The sequence below is a fragment of the Microcebus murinus genome, chromosome X, assembly GCF_040939455.1.
Source record: "Microcebus murinus isolate Inina chromosome X, M.murinus_Inina_mat1.0, whole genome shotgun sequence".
Classification (NCBI taxonomy): Eukaryota; Metazoa; Chordata; class Mammalia; order Primates; family Cheirogaleidae; genus Microcebus; species Microcebus murinus.
In genome coordinates this window covers 96,703,221-96,717,538 of record NC_134136.1, presented here as the reverse complement: position 1 = coordinate 96,717,538, position 14,318 = coordinate 96,703,221, and positions in this window count along the sequence as shown.

The following is a 14,318-nucleotide window of genomic DNA, read 5'->3' as shown; positions in this document are numbered from 1 at the left end:
TTTTTTCTAATAAGGCCACTGGTCCAACTAGGAAGTTTCAACTATGTTACATAGTGGTATCACTGTTTCAAGGCTTTCTGACCTTAGAGCTACAGTATGTGGAGCATGACAGGGAGGGGAGAGGCATGCCCTCTCTACTGAATTGCTGGCCACAGTCAGCAGTGGGATAATTTAAGTTCGGGGGCATTGCGCTTGCTTTACCATTCCTCTGTTTATTGACCCATCAATAGATGCTATTTTTTTTTTTTTTACATGCATTCTGTATCACTAGCGGTGTGTGTTCTGGCCACTTTCCACAGTGGTCAAACACTTCATTTTTTTTGAGGTTCATCTTAGATACATTTATTCACACCACAAAGTAAATGGTACTTATACAAGTATGCAGTAATTTTCCATTTTGCCATCTAACATAGCTTGCTCAAATTTACAAGCAAACTGAGGTTTCATCTGATATGTAATACAAGTAAAGATGGTTAATGATGGCCATGAGCAGGCATAGAACCTGAAGTTTTCAGAGCTTTATTTCTTTTATCAGCACATCTTCAGGCTAGTTGCTCACAAATGTGATCAGCTAAGTTTTCCAAACATCTAGTCAAAGAAACTGTCTCCAAATCTCATAACCCTACATTTTAAAGCTTTCTGATTTGTTACAGTAATATTAAGGTAAGATTCCTTGTTATTATTGATATTTTAAATGACATTTATCATTTTCTTTCCAATATAAAAATAATACATGTCATTGTAAAGAATTTCGTATAGGTAAAAAAGCACAAAGAAAAAATATGTCCCCTGTGTTACTCCCCTAGATATAACTACTCATTTCATCTTAATGCATATCATTCCAGTCTTTTCTTTCCCTAGTTTTTCTGTATGTATGCAAGTTTAGTTACAATAATATTATAATTACTCTTTTGTAATCTAATTCTTTCACTTGACAATAATATATTATGACCATTTTCCTATGTCATTAAAAATTCTTCTAAAAATAATTTTAAAGGTTGCCTAGTATTCTACCATTTGAATCTTTCTTGAATTTTACATATTTAAAAATTTTTTTATAAATAATATTATAATAAACATCCTTGTATACAAGTCTTATATACCCATCTCATTATTTCTTTAGATTAAATTTCTACACATAGAATTGTTGGCTAATGAGTATGAATTAGTCTGATGTAGCCTGATTACTTCTCCCTTGTAGATGCTTTTTGTTGTCTTCCTAGATACTTGAACTTTTTTCTTTATTTCAAATTTGAAAAGCTCAAAAAGAATATGTTTCAGCATCAAATGTTCTATATTATATTACCCTAGAATGAAATATAACTTTTCAATCAGTAAATTTATTTGTTATTTCAGGGGGATTGTCTCATATAATACTGATGAACATACTTTCTGTCATTTGTGGGCTTCTCCATTTCAGGGATATCAATTATTCTTACATTGGATCATCCTTATCTGTCTTCCACATATATTTACTTCTAAAAATTATCTTCATATTTTATCCTTTTATATTTATGTTATTATTCCAAGTATTTCTCTGTTGCCACAATTAGTTTTTCAGCTGTCCATCTGTTCACTGCTGTTTCTACTTTAGGTATTAGTATTGATATGATTTTAGTTTGGCCCTGAATATTTTTCTTAAAGCTACAATCTCTCATTTCATCCCATTCTGCTGTTTTATCATCTCATCTTTGAGCTCTTCTCTTATTAAACCCATGCTATTAAGTTTTTCTATAGCCTAAAGCAGTTGTGAAGAATTTCCTTCTATTGCTTGGGTTATGGCTTCTGCTAAGCTGGGTTCTGCGTTTAGTTGCATGGACTACAACTGAATCAGTTACCATGATGATAGTCTGTTCTCATGGGGGATAATCCTTGGGATTCTTATTGTTGTCCTTAATTCTCTATATGGCTTTTAGGTCATTTTTTCTATCAGAGAGAGAAAGTGAGCCTTATTGGTCATTTTCCCCAATTCCTTCATTTCTTCCCAGCATCCATTTCCATTCTACTCAGTTACAGGCAAAAAAACCAGGCAAGTCATTACGCTTTCCTCACATTTGGGGGTTTTAGTAAGAATTCCTAGGACACAGTTAACTCACCAGTATGGCATTTGAGGGTCCTTGACCATCAACTTTGGGCCATCAGTTTTTTAAGTATATAAATGTCAAAGTATTTAATTTTAAGAAATAGAAATATATATATATTTCCATTGTTTTTCCAGTTGTATCCAACAGCAAAAAAGTTTTAAAAGATATTTTAATATATCAAAAAACATCACTGTTTTCTTCCATTTTTCAATAGGTGGCATAATCCCAATAAACTCTAATAAATAAAAATGTATTCCTTTTATATGCAATTAATTGGTTTTATTTCTATATAACCAGTATTTTTGCTTCTAAAAACTTTTATAAGTTTTCCCTGAAAAATTAAAATTGTGATGATAAAAATTACCTATAACTATGAATATTAAAACATTTGAGAAAAATTACCTATAGTCCTATGAAAATTAAAAATATAGATGAGAACAAAATTACCTACATTTTACCCAGCTATGATTACTGATAACATTAGGGCTCATTCCCTTCCAGACCTTTATTTGCATATTCAAATACATACACCCACACCCATATATGTATACACACACACACACCCCTTCCTTTTAAAAATGCATTTTTTTCCTAACCTAGGAATTCCACTCATGAACTTTATCCTAAGGAGCTGATCACACAGGAATTCAAAGAGGCTTATTCAAGGATAGTCACTGCATCTTAGTTTATAAGAGTGAAAACCTGAAAGTAATCTGAATACACATTAGAAGAGGATTTGCTAAATTTTACTACATTCATATAAAAACATTATGCAAACATCAAAAAGGGTATGTGTATCCATATTTGTTTATTTGGAAATATCCCCATAACATATAGTTAAGTCAAAAATTTGGCTTCAAAAATAGCCCATGTGGTGTAATCCCACCCATGGAAATTACTTATCATAAATCCATGTGAATATGTAGCTTACTACAGTCGTGTTAATGGTGGTTGTTACAGAATGGAAAGACTTCCAAATTTTTATGTTGTTATTCCTTTGTGTTTTAGTCAAAATTTTGAAATCTCTTTGAAAAGAGATAGCGAAAATTAACAACATAGCTTATTTGAGGGGAAAATGTATATATATTAGAAAAATACTAACAATATTTATATGTTATTTTGCAATGAGCCAATTATAAGAAATACAGTTCTATACCCATAAGGACAGGAAGATATTTGATCTGCTGCACATCAGAAGTGTCATTACCAGGACACAGCAGCTTCAGATGCACCCTCTAATTAATGGTCATGGATCATTACAAAATCAATAGGCAAGTAGCAGTTGTATTTCTATATACTAACAATGAACAATCTAAAAAGGAAATGAAAACAATTCAATTTATGATAGCATCAAAAAGAATAAAATACTTAGGAATTAACTTATCCAAGGAGGCAAAAGACTTGTACACTCAAAACTACAAAACATTGCTAAAAGAAATTAAAGGCATAAATGGAAAGGAATCCCATGTTCATGGATTAGAAGATTTAATATTGTTAAGATGTCAATACTGCCCCCCAAAATCTACAGATTCAATGCAATCCCTACTAAAATCCCAGTGATATTTTTTATAGAAATAAATCCTAACATTCATAGGATTCTAGGGATCCCAAATAGCCAGAACAATTCTAAAAATTTTTTTAGATTTAGAGAAAGAATAAAGTTGAAGGACTCACATTTTTTGATTTCAAAACTTAGTACAAAGCTACAGTAATCTAAACTGTATTGTATTGGCATAAAGACAGACATGGATGATAGAGAGTCCAGAAATAAACCCTCAGATATAAGGTTAAATGATTTTTGAGAGAAGTGCCAAGACAATTCAATAGGGAAAGGACAGTATTTTCAACAAATAGTGCTGAGAAAACTGATACTCACATGCAAAAGAATGAAGTTGGACCCTTTCCTTATATCGTATATAAAAATTAATTCAAAATATCCACACGAGTAGAGTTTATATAAAAAAAAATTAATTCAAAATGGATCAAAGACCTAATTAACATAAAAGCTAAAACTATAAAACTGTTAGGAGAAAACATAGGGGGTAAGCTTCATAACATTAGATTTGGTGATGATTTCTTGGCTATGACACCAAAAGTATAGGCAAATAAAAAATAGATAAATTGGACTTCATCAACATTAAAAACTTGTATAAAAGGAACACTTTCAGTAGAGTGAAAGGGCAACCCACAAAATGAGAGAAAATATTTGCGAATCACATATCTGATAAGGGGTGAATATCTAGAAAATACAAAGAAGTCCTACAACTCAACCACAAGAAAATCAAATGACCCAATTCAAACATGGGCAAAGGACTTGAATAGGTATTTCTCCAAAGAACACAACTGGCCATTGAGTGCATAAAATGATGTTCAACATTACTAATAATTAGGGAAATGCAAATCAAAACAATGAGATACCACTTCATACCCATTAAGATGACTATTACCAATAAACCCAGAAAAGAATCATATTGGGGAGGATGTGGAGAAACCCTTGTGCACTGTTGGTGGCAATGTAAAATGGTGTAGACAGTGTGGAAAACAGTATGGCAGTTCTTCAAAAAATTAAACAGAATTGTCATAGTATCCAGCAATTCCATTTCTGGATATAGACACAAAGAACTGAAAGCAGAAACTTCAGTAGATATTTGTACACCGATGCTCATAGCAGCATTATTCACAATAGGCAAAATGTGGAAACAACCCAAATGTCAATCGACAGATGAAAGGACAAACAAATGTGGCATATGCAAACAATGGAATATTATTCAGCCTTAAGAAGGAAGGAAGTGCTGACAGTGTTACAATATGGATGAACCTTGAAGACATTATGCTAAGTAACATAAGCCTGACACAAAAGGACAACTATCATATGATTCCACTTATATGAGGTATCTGAATACTCAGTAGAGTGGTAGTTACCAAGCGCTGGGAGGAGGGGGGGATGAGGAGTTGTTCAATGTGGAGAGAATTTCAGTTTGTGATGATTAAAAAGTTCTGGAGATGGATGATGGTAATGGTTACACAATAGTATGACTGTACTTAATGCCACTGATGTGGAATGTGAATGTACTTAATGCCAATGTACATTTAAAAATTGTTAAAAATGCTAAATTTTATCTTATGGATTTTCTTTCTTTCTTTCTTTCTTTCTTTCTTTCTTTCTTTCTTTCTTTCTTTCTTTCTTTCTTTCTTTCTTTCTTTCTTCCTTCCTTCCTTCCTTCCTTCCTTCCTTCCTTCCTTCCTTCCTTCCTTCCTTCCTTCCTTCCTTCCTTCCTTCCTTCTTTCTTTCTTTCTTTCTTTCTTTCTTTCTTTCTCGTCTCTCTCTCTCTCTCTCTCTCTCTCTCTCTCTCTCTCTCTCTCTCTCTCTCTCACACACACACACACACACACACACACACACACACACGGTCAGGTCTGGCCAAGCAAAGCTGCTTAGGAAGAGAGGAAGCTCTGAACAATGAAATGGCCTGTATTTTGGGTTGCTGGGACTAGTCTTAGAGACAGGATGGCGGTATCAGTGGTTAGGGCAGAAGTAGAGAAGGGAAGGAGACTAGGCCAGGGCCAGCAAAATGACATGGCGGCTCCTGGGTAGGATGAGCTGACAGTTTAAAAACAGGAATAGCCATTAGTTTTATCTGCTACTTAGTCAATCACAGGTTGTATGGGAAATCAAGGGGGAGAATAAAGGCTTAGGCACTGTGTTCCATGGGTAGGTCAGTGTAGAGTAGGGAATAATCCTAAGAAGCAAAACATGAGGGAGATGGAGGTGTCAGCAGAAGCAGGAATTGGGACAAGCAGTTACTAGGAGAGATGGAAACCCCCCAAACTTCCTCAGAGTTATTGAGGCAATATTGGGCTTTCATGCCATCTGTGGGAAGGGAGCTGGCACCATTTTTACTGAAACATTAATATTAAAGGATGCTGGAGGGTTTGGGGCCAGCCAGGTGTCTGAGGCCCGGGTTATGCTCATTGACCTTTGGAATAGTGGTGAATAGTCCTCCTGCAAAGGGCAGGCTTTGCAAGCACTGCTCTTGTCCCATGTCCTCATGTTCTGGTGGCAATGCACTCTTTGCAGGGTGACAGGGCAGGGCAGATCTAGCTGCTTTAGTGGGAAATGTCTCCTGCTTGGAGTTCAAACTGAGACTTCCTGAGTCATGACATTAAACATTGCTCAGAAAATGGTCACTTGAACAGTTATTGTTTAATGACCATTTCTTGCCCATGATTGTATAGGTAACTCTTAATAGATTTGAAGGATCTTTTTTAAGAAACAAAACCCTGGACAAATGGCACAAAATTTTGAGGCTGCTAATATTATGAATATCTTTAAGAAGATTATAAGCAGTTGAGAGCAAACTATCCTGTAATCTCTCCCCTGTTGGCAAGACCTTGTGTAGAATTTTTCCCTATTAAGTCACTGACCAACATCATTAGAAAGGGGTTCTGAAAATAGCAGATGTAATTGGCACAGTTGACATTTTGGTCATGTGTCAGACACAGGGACAGTTCAGCAAAGAGTATACTATCTCTCCAGAAGAGTGTTGGTTTAAAAAATAAAGCATTTGAGCCTCACGCTCTGCAACTCCTTCAACAGGCGTGGGTGACTGGAGACATTTACTAACACTTCAAGGCTATTTCATGATTATATTTCTGGTTGTGCTCAGATGACGTACCTGAGCCACTTCCTATTGTAATGATTTGGTTTGTACTGTGTAGCCACTTGAAAGATGCATAAGAGACTCTGGTGTTGATGTCAGAACATTGTTTTGTCTTTATGAAGAAGGTCCAACCATCAAAAGTGATGGCCTTGGTTCCCTGTACACATCTGTGAGTGGAAGACAGCTGGCTCTTTGGGGTCAGATACTAAGCGCCAAACCATTTCACTATGGGCTGCTTTGGGGAACTGGTGCAGGGTGACAATGGCTGACAGTATGTTCTGCCCCTTTCTGGGAAACCCATCAACCAGGTCTGAGGTCTGGATCTTAACAACAGTCACTTGGGAACTGGCATTGGATTCTTCTACTTAGCTTATTGTCTGATGAAGTAGAAGCAGCAAAGACCTCATGAAAGGGACCATGAAGACTGAATTTTCTTGAGAATCTAGAAGCATACAAGGACCAACATGATATGGAATCCATTAAAGCTTTAGCTTTTCAATGGCAGGACCTCTGGCTGATTTGCTCATCATGGTACCCTCAGTGCCCAGCACATGTCTGGACCACAATAGGCATATTTTTTGAATGAATGAATGGAATCCTACATAAATGGTTTTGAACTTTAGAGCAGTGCTTCTCAAACCTTAGTGTGCATCACAATCCCCTGGTGAGCTTGATAAAACACAGATGGCTGGGCCCTAGGCCCAGGGTTTGTGAGTCTAGGGCTCAGGCTGAGAATTTGCATTTCTTACAAGTTCCCAAGTGATTCTGCTGCTGTTGGGTAGCTGACCACACTGACTGCACTGCCTTGGAGTGAGAAACACCTGGGGAGCTTGTTAAAAAGGCCTCCACCTCCCACTCCCACCACACCTAGAGATCCTTATCCAGTTGGTCTATGGGGCCTAGGAAACTGCATTTTGATAAGCTCCACAGATTTGGATGCTGGCAGTCCCCAAACACACTGTCAGAAACATACCACAGGGAACTGCCAAATGGTTCACATTTCTCTTACTAAGAATGTTATCAAAATCACTGACCGCCCCTTTGGAAATCAAGTCAGGTACAAAGCTCAGCGGCAGCCAATCTCTGGCAAGCCACACGCACAAACACACACGAAAGTGGGACCTCGAGTGTGAGCTGTTATAGAGTGAAGAAATGGACACGAGGCCATCCCATGTAGGAAGGAGAGAGAAATATTAGAAGAAAGCAGCTGAGCACAGCTTGAAGCCATGTGAGATATGGATGGTAGCTGAGGGTGGGTGGGAGTAGTGGGCAGCAGCCGGCCTGGAGGATGGGGAGGAGATGATAACAAAGAACTCTATCAATCCCATGGAGCAGAAACTTCAGGTAAAGCGTACATTTAGATGGTAGCTGCAGATGGGAATTAAGGGGCCAGTGACCCCAAACTGTGGCATGCTGGGTTTGAATGGACCCTGGAGTTCATTTTAGCCTCCACAACAGCCTTGAAAGACTGGAGGGGTGAAGGTTGAGTCTTGGTGTCAGGCTGTCCCAACTTCCGGGCTCAGTTGTGTCATTGGGCCCACGCATCTATCTACACAATATTTTTATTGTGTTTTGTGCATGTCTGTAAGCAGATGACAGATGGCCCTTTGTGGATGTAGTATGTGCCGCACCCCCCACCCCCATACCATCAGCTGTGTGTCTTGGGTGGCATTTCCCCAAGGCAAAGGTTCCTCCTGAGATGAGGATTCTTATGAAAGTGATTTGGTAGGGAGTGTTCCCAGAAGGGATAGGGAAGGGGTAGCAATGTGAGACACAGAAGAGAAGGGGATCAACAAGTGTGTGGCACCAAGCAGGCTCCCACAGAAGATGACAGCTTTGGCTCAGTCTCATAGAGGAGCTCTGGAAATGGCATGCGCCATACCTGGAAAGGAAGCTGGGGTGTTTACATACCTGCTGCCACCCCACTCATCAGTCTTTGCTTAAGGGTGGTCCCCAGGAGATGTAAGTTTGTGGGCACTTTTGCTTCTCTTTACATGCACAGGCAAGGTGGACTCGAGCAGACAGGGGTGTCTGCTCACAAAGGGACACAGGTGCTGGCTGCTGGGAGCAAAAGTCACTGGGATCGGTGGGCCCCTCCATGGTAAAGGCATTGAAAGGATATGGTGAGGCTCTGACAAGGTCTGCTAAACTGTGTTACCTTGGACAAGTTCCCTTTCTCCTCCAAGCCTCAGGTAACTCTTCTTATGGCTGGTCACATTCTATTTCTTCTACTTGTACGTTTTCTTTCAAGGTGCTAAATTGGTAGGTTCTTATTTATCCTATGGCAAACTTTCTCTTTCTAACTTCTGCTTACTTGTCCCTGGTCTGCCCTCTGTGGGCATGAGACTGGTTCTTCTTGCCCTTTAGAAAGTTGAAAACAGCAGTAATTTAACTCCCAGAGGTTCGGGTTCTTTTAGCCTAAAATCTCTAGCTTTTTAACCTACTCTGTGTATGAGAAAGAGTGTTCCTAGACCCCACCTCCTTTGGCTGGCATCTTTGGGCATTCCCCAATTTGTCTGAGAGCCTCTGAAAATGTGGCATCCAGATGGAAAATGGGGGCCACAGGTACGTTCTGATTTGAGTATTCAATTAAGTCATCATCTCATGCCTCAGTGATCCACTGTTAATACTCTCATGTTGGGGTTACGGGTAAAGAAAGGCAAAAACGCCCACAATATATTTTTAAGTCATGGAACAAGGACCAAGTGGCCACTAATTTTTCTCCTCTGCGTCTGTGACTTCTGAACTTTTGAACTAGTGGACTTCCTTTCTTTTTTGAAAAACATTGACATCAGACTCAGAGCAATTTGCTACTGAGAATGAAGAATTCAGGATGTAGCAAAAATTATAAACAATCCTCTATGACAGTGGTTCTCAAACTTTCATGTGCATCAGAATCATGGGGAGGGCTTGTTAAAGCATATTGCTGCACCCCACTCTCGGTTTCTGTTTTGGCAGGTTTGAGATGGGGCTGAAAATTCCCATTTCTTAGCAAGTTCCCAGGTGATGCTACAGGAGGACCACTGACAAGTCCTCTATTATGTTTCCTGACTGCTTGGGCTCTGGTATCACAAGTTTTTAGAAGGCTTTAGTCAAGAGAGGGAGAAGAAGAAAAACCTCACATCTCTTGTGTATACTGTGTGCCAGGAGCAGTCATACACACACACACACACACACACACACACACACACACACACACACGTATATTATTATGTATATATGTATGTATATTATTTTAACAGTGCTATGAATGTAGAGTCAATATCCTTTTAAAAATAATAAAATGACACAGAATTTAAGTCACTTATTTAAGGCCACATAGGGCAGACCTGGAATTGGAGCCCAAATCTGAGTCCAAAGCCCAGTATTCCTATCTACTACACTGCTTCTTAAACTGTCAACTGGGCCACAATGTCAAAATCACACATAATTAAAGTACACACACACACCCACACACACCACATATACAATCCGCCCCTTGAAATCCTTTTGCTTGAATTGCATATCAGAAAGATAAATAAAATACATTCATATACACACAAAAAATGGTCTCAGAAGAAGGGGCAGATAACATGGGACTTTTTCTACTGCATGTCTGTTATTGTTTGTGATCATGTTTTCACAATAAACTTAATGTCTCAATTTCTAATAATAGGCTCTCCATGGAGGTTGCCAGAAACCGTGTGTTGGAAGGAAACATATTTGGATTGAAAGAAGCCAGTGATGATAGATGAGAAAGAGCTAACCTGCCAAAAAACTGTATCTTAAATATTGAACAGGCAAATTTTAGAGTCATGTGGTTTTGAGAAAAGGCTCCCAATATTATCATTATATACGAAGTCTTTTTCTTCCTTAGAAGTACAATGGATGAACCTTGAAAACATTATGCTAAGTGAAAGGAATCAGTCACAGATGACCACATATTGTGTGATAAATTATATGAAATATCGAGAATCTGTAGAGATAGAAAATAGATTAGTGGTTGCTTAGGAATTGGGGGGCTGGTGGTATAGGGAGTTGACAACTAAAGGGTATGAGGTTTCTCCTTGAGGTGATGAAAAATTCTAAAATTAGACTGTGGTGATGGATGGTTGCACAAGTCAGTGAATATGCTAATAACCATTGAACTGTTTACTTTAAATGGATGAATTGTATGGTATGTAGATTAATAAAGCTATTACCAAAAAGAGTACATTTGTTAAAAAATTTGTTATACATGGACACTCATAGTTTTGGATTTTGAAAAACACATACCAATTATTTTAGAGGGGAGAACTCTGGGATTTAGATTTAGCTAGGTAGGACCTATTCAGTGAAAGTGGAGTACTAGAGTTGACTAGAATTGCAGCTTTCATGTGGGAAGTGAGGTGGGTGCTTGGAGGGCGTTTGTTCTAGGTTCTATCACAGGACATGCAGATGTATGGAAGGGATTGGTGACAACAGTTCACAGTTTTGACCGGGGTGGGGGTGTCCAGGGCAAATTGCAGGGTCTCAACAGGCATGCTGTGTGACTAGGTGGGCCTCCAGCATTAGCCCAGCCATACAAATTGGGGCAAGGAGGGGGTACTGGGGCAAGAGGCTGGAAGCCACCTGGGGCACTGGGGTCCTGCATCCAGCTGGGAAATAGCAGTATGTGTGACTGGATGCTGAGAGCCATGTGAGTTGGACCAGGGCTGTGTGCAGGGCAGCCCCAGGGGCTGGATGAAGTAGTAAGGCTTTCTCAGAAGAGTCGAACCCACCTGGAATCCCCAGTCGGGGGCCACCTATTATCATTGACTTGTTTCCTAGGGATGTAAGCTCATGACCTTACCAGGATGTATCTTAAATCTCAGCTGCATGAATGAAAGAAGGACAAGAGAGACAGAAGTAATTGTCCCAGTCAAGTCTCTTTTAATAATTGTTCACTCTTTCCCTGTATCTGTTTAACTCAACATTACTTATGCCAAAGACCATGATAAGGGCTCAGATACAAAGACCAAGAAATAGTCCTTGCCCTCACAGAGTTTATAGTCTAAAGGGGAGGGGCATAAGCAGATCTTTTTCAACATAATGGCCACATCCTGTTGGATCTGCCCATCACTATTACTTCAATTTGGGTCATGAGGCATGCTTCTAGGGAACTCAATTGCTATGGTCTGAATGTATATGTCTTTCCAAAATTACTATGTTGAAACATAATCTCCAACATGACAGTATTAAGTAGTGTGGCCTTTGGGAGGTGATTAGTGTCCTTATAAAAAAGGCCTGAGTTCCAAATGAAGTGTAAAGTTATTTTTTCTATATCTGTGAAGAATGCTCATGGGATTTTAATAGGTATTGCATTGAATCTGTAGATCAGTTTGGGTAGTATAGACATTTTGATGATATTGAGTCTGCCGATCCACGAGCATGGTATGGATTTCCATCTGTTTACATCCTCTGCTATTTCCTTCCTCAGTGTTTCATAGTTCTCCTGTAGAGGTCTTTTACCTCCTTGGTTAAGTATACTCCTAGGTACTTTAATTTCTTTGTTGCTATTGTGAAGGGAATTGAGCCTTTGATTTGGTTCTCAGTTTGAATGTTGTTGGCGTATATGAATGCCTCTGATTTCTGTGTATTGATTTTGTATCCTGAGACTTTACTAAATTCATTTATCAGTTCCAGGGGTTTCTTGGTTGAATCTTTGGGGTTTTCTAAATATAATATCATATCATCAGCAAACAGTGAAAGTTTGATCTCTTTACCCCAATTTGGATACCTTTAATTCCATTGTCCTGTCTGATTGCTGTAGCCAGGACTTCCAGCACTATGTTGAACAGAAGTGGAGATAGTGGGCAGCCTTGTCTGGTTCCAGTTCTAAGTGGGAATGCTTTCAATTTTTCCCCATTCAGTATGATGTTGGCTATGGGTCTGTCATATATGGCTTGTATCGTTTTTAGGTATGTCCCTTCTATGCCTATTTTATTAAGTGTTCATATCATGAAAGGGTGCTGAATTTTGTCAAAAGCTTTTTCTACATCTATTGAAAGAATCATGTGGTAACTGAGTATCACCTAAGTGGACACATAGGAACTACAGTAACTGGGTATTGGGCAGGTGGGAGGGGTGCGGGGGGCGGGTGTATACATACATAATGAGTGAGATGTGCACCCTCTGGGGGATGGTCACACTGGAAGGCCAGACTTGTGGGGGGAGGGGGAAAGGGCATTATTTGAAACCTTAAAATTTGTAACCCCATAATATGCTGAAATAATAAAAAAAAGGCCTGGGGGAGCTTGTAAGCTTCTCACCCCTTCTGCCATGTGAGGACACAGCCAGAAGGCACCATTTATTAAGTAGAGAGCCCTCACTAGACACCAGATCTGCTGGCACCTTCATTTTGGACTTCCCAGCCTCTAGAACTATAAACAATGAATTTCTATAGTTCATAAATTAGTCTAAGCTATTTTGTTATAGCAGACTGAACAAAGACACCAACTTAAGACACACATCCACAACAATTTTTAAAAGCACACACTGAAATTTTATTTAGCATACTTAATATTGCACAGAAATGAAAATACCAATATTTTTCCATAAACATTACTCAAAGGACAATGATTTTCTTAGATTGACAGTTACATTTTCTAAACAAGGCCATATAGACACATCTAATATAAAAATGCCTTCAGTTAACATAGTTCATGATATCCTCAATAGCAAAATATGTTAAGGTAGGTAGCATGTTGGGCCAGCAATTAACACATACTTGTTAGGTAAAACTGGATTTTTGATGTTAAGAGTTTAAAGTCTCTGACAGCATCTTTAATTCTCAAGTATGACATTTTGGATTCAATCTGAATATGTGGTGATGGATAGATCTGGTGGGATGTGATCCAACTTCTGGGTAAAAATATACTGTTTAAAAAACCGTACTCAAACAGCTTTAAGTTGATAAGGTGATAAACGTACTTTATCACCCTGAATATTTGGTTTAAATAAACTGTGTTGCACCATTTTATTTTTATCATACATGAGGTCACATAATATAGTGGGGAGGGAGCCCTGGATTCTAGTACATACTCTGTAACTCAATAGCCAAGTCATCTAGACAAACCGTACTCTCTCTGGGGCTCATTTGCCATGTTTGTTTAAAAAGAAAAATAAGAGGTTCCAGAGAAAAGGGATAAGGTTTGACTAAATGATCTCAAAAATCCCTTCTAGCAAAATTCTATTAGGTTGAGTAAAGGCCATTTAAATTCAAAATGTAGATCTGTGCAAAGTGAACCAAACTGGTATTTTACTTTTGAAATAAGAATTTTAATGCTAAAATAAAAAAAAAATCCCCACGAAAACAGCACCCCCTCTGAACCCATCTGTAGCTCTGACATTAGGAATTCAAATTGGAGTATTTTTACCCTCTGGAGTTTAAGTAAGCCCAAGCAAGCCCCTGCCTGCACTTTATAATCTGGCTAATTTAAGTCATAATGCAGTTCCATCTTTGACAGCAAAATCATCTTACTAACATTTTTATGCATTTAAAGAATTACTTCTAATTAGTGACCTTCTACGTACTGATGGCATACCAGGCAGGAAATGACAGAATTTTTAAAAA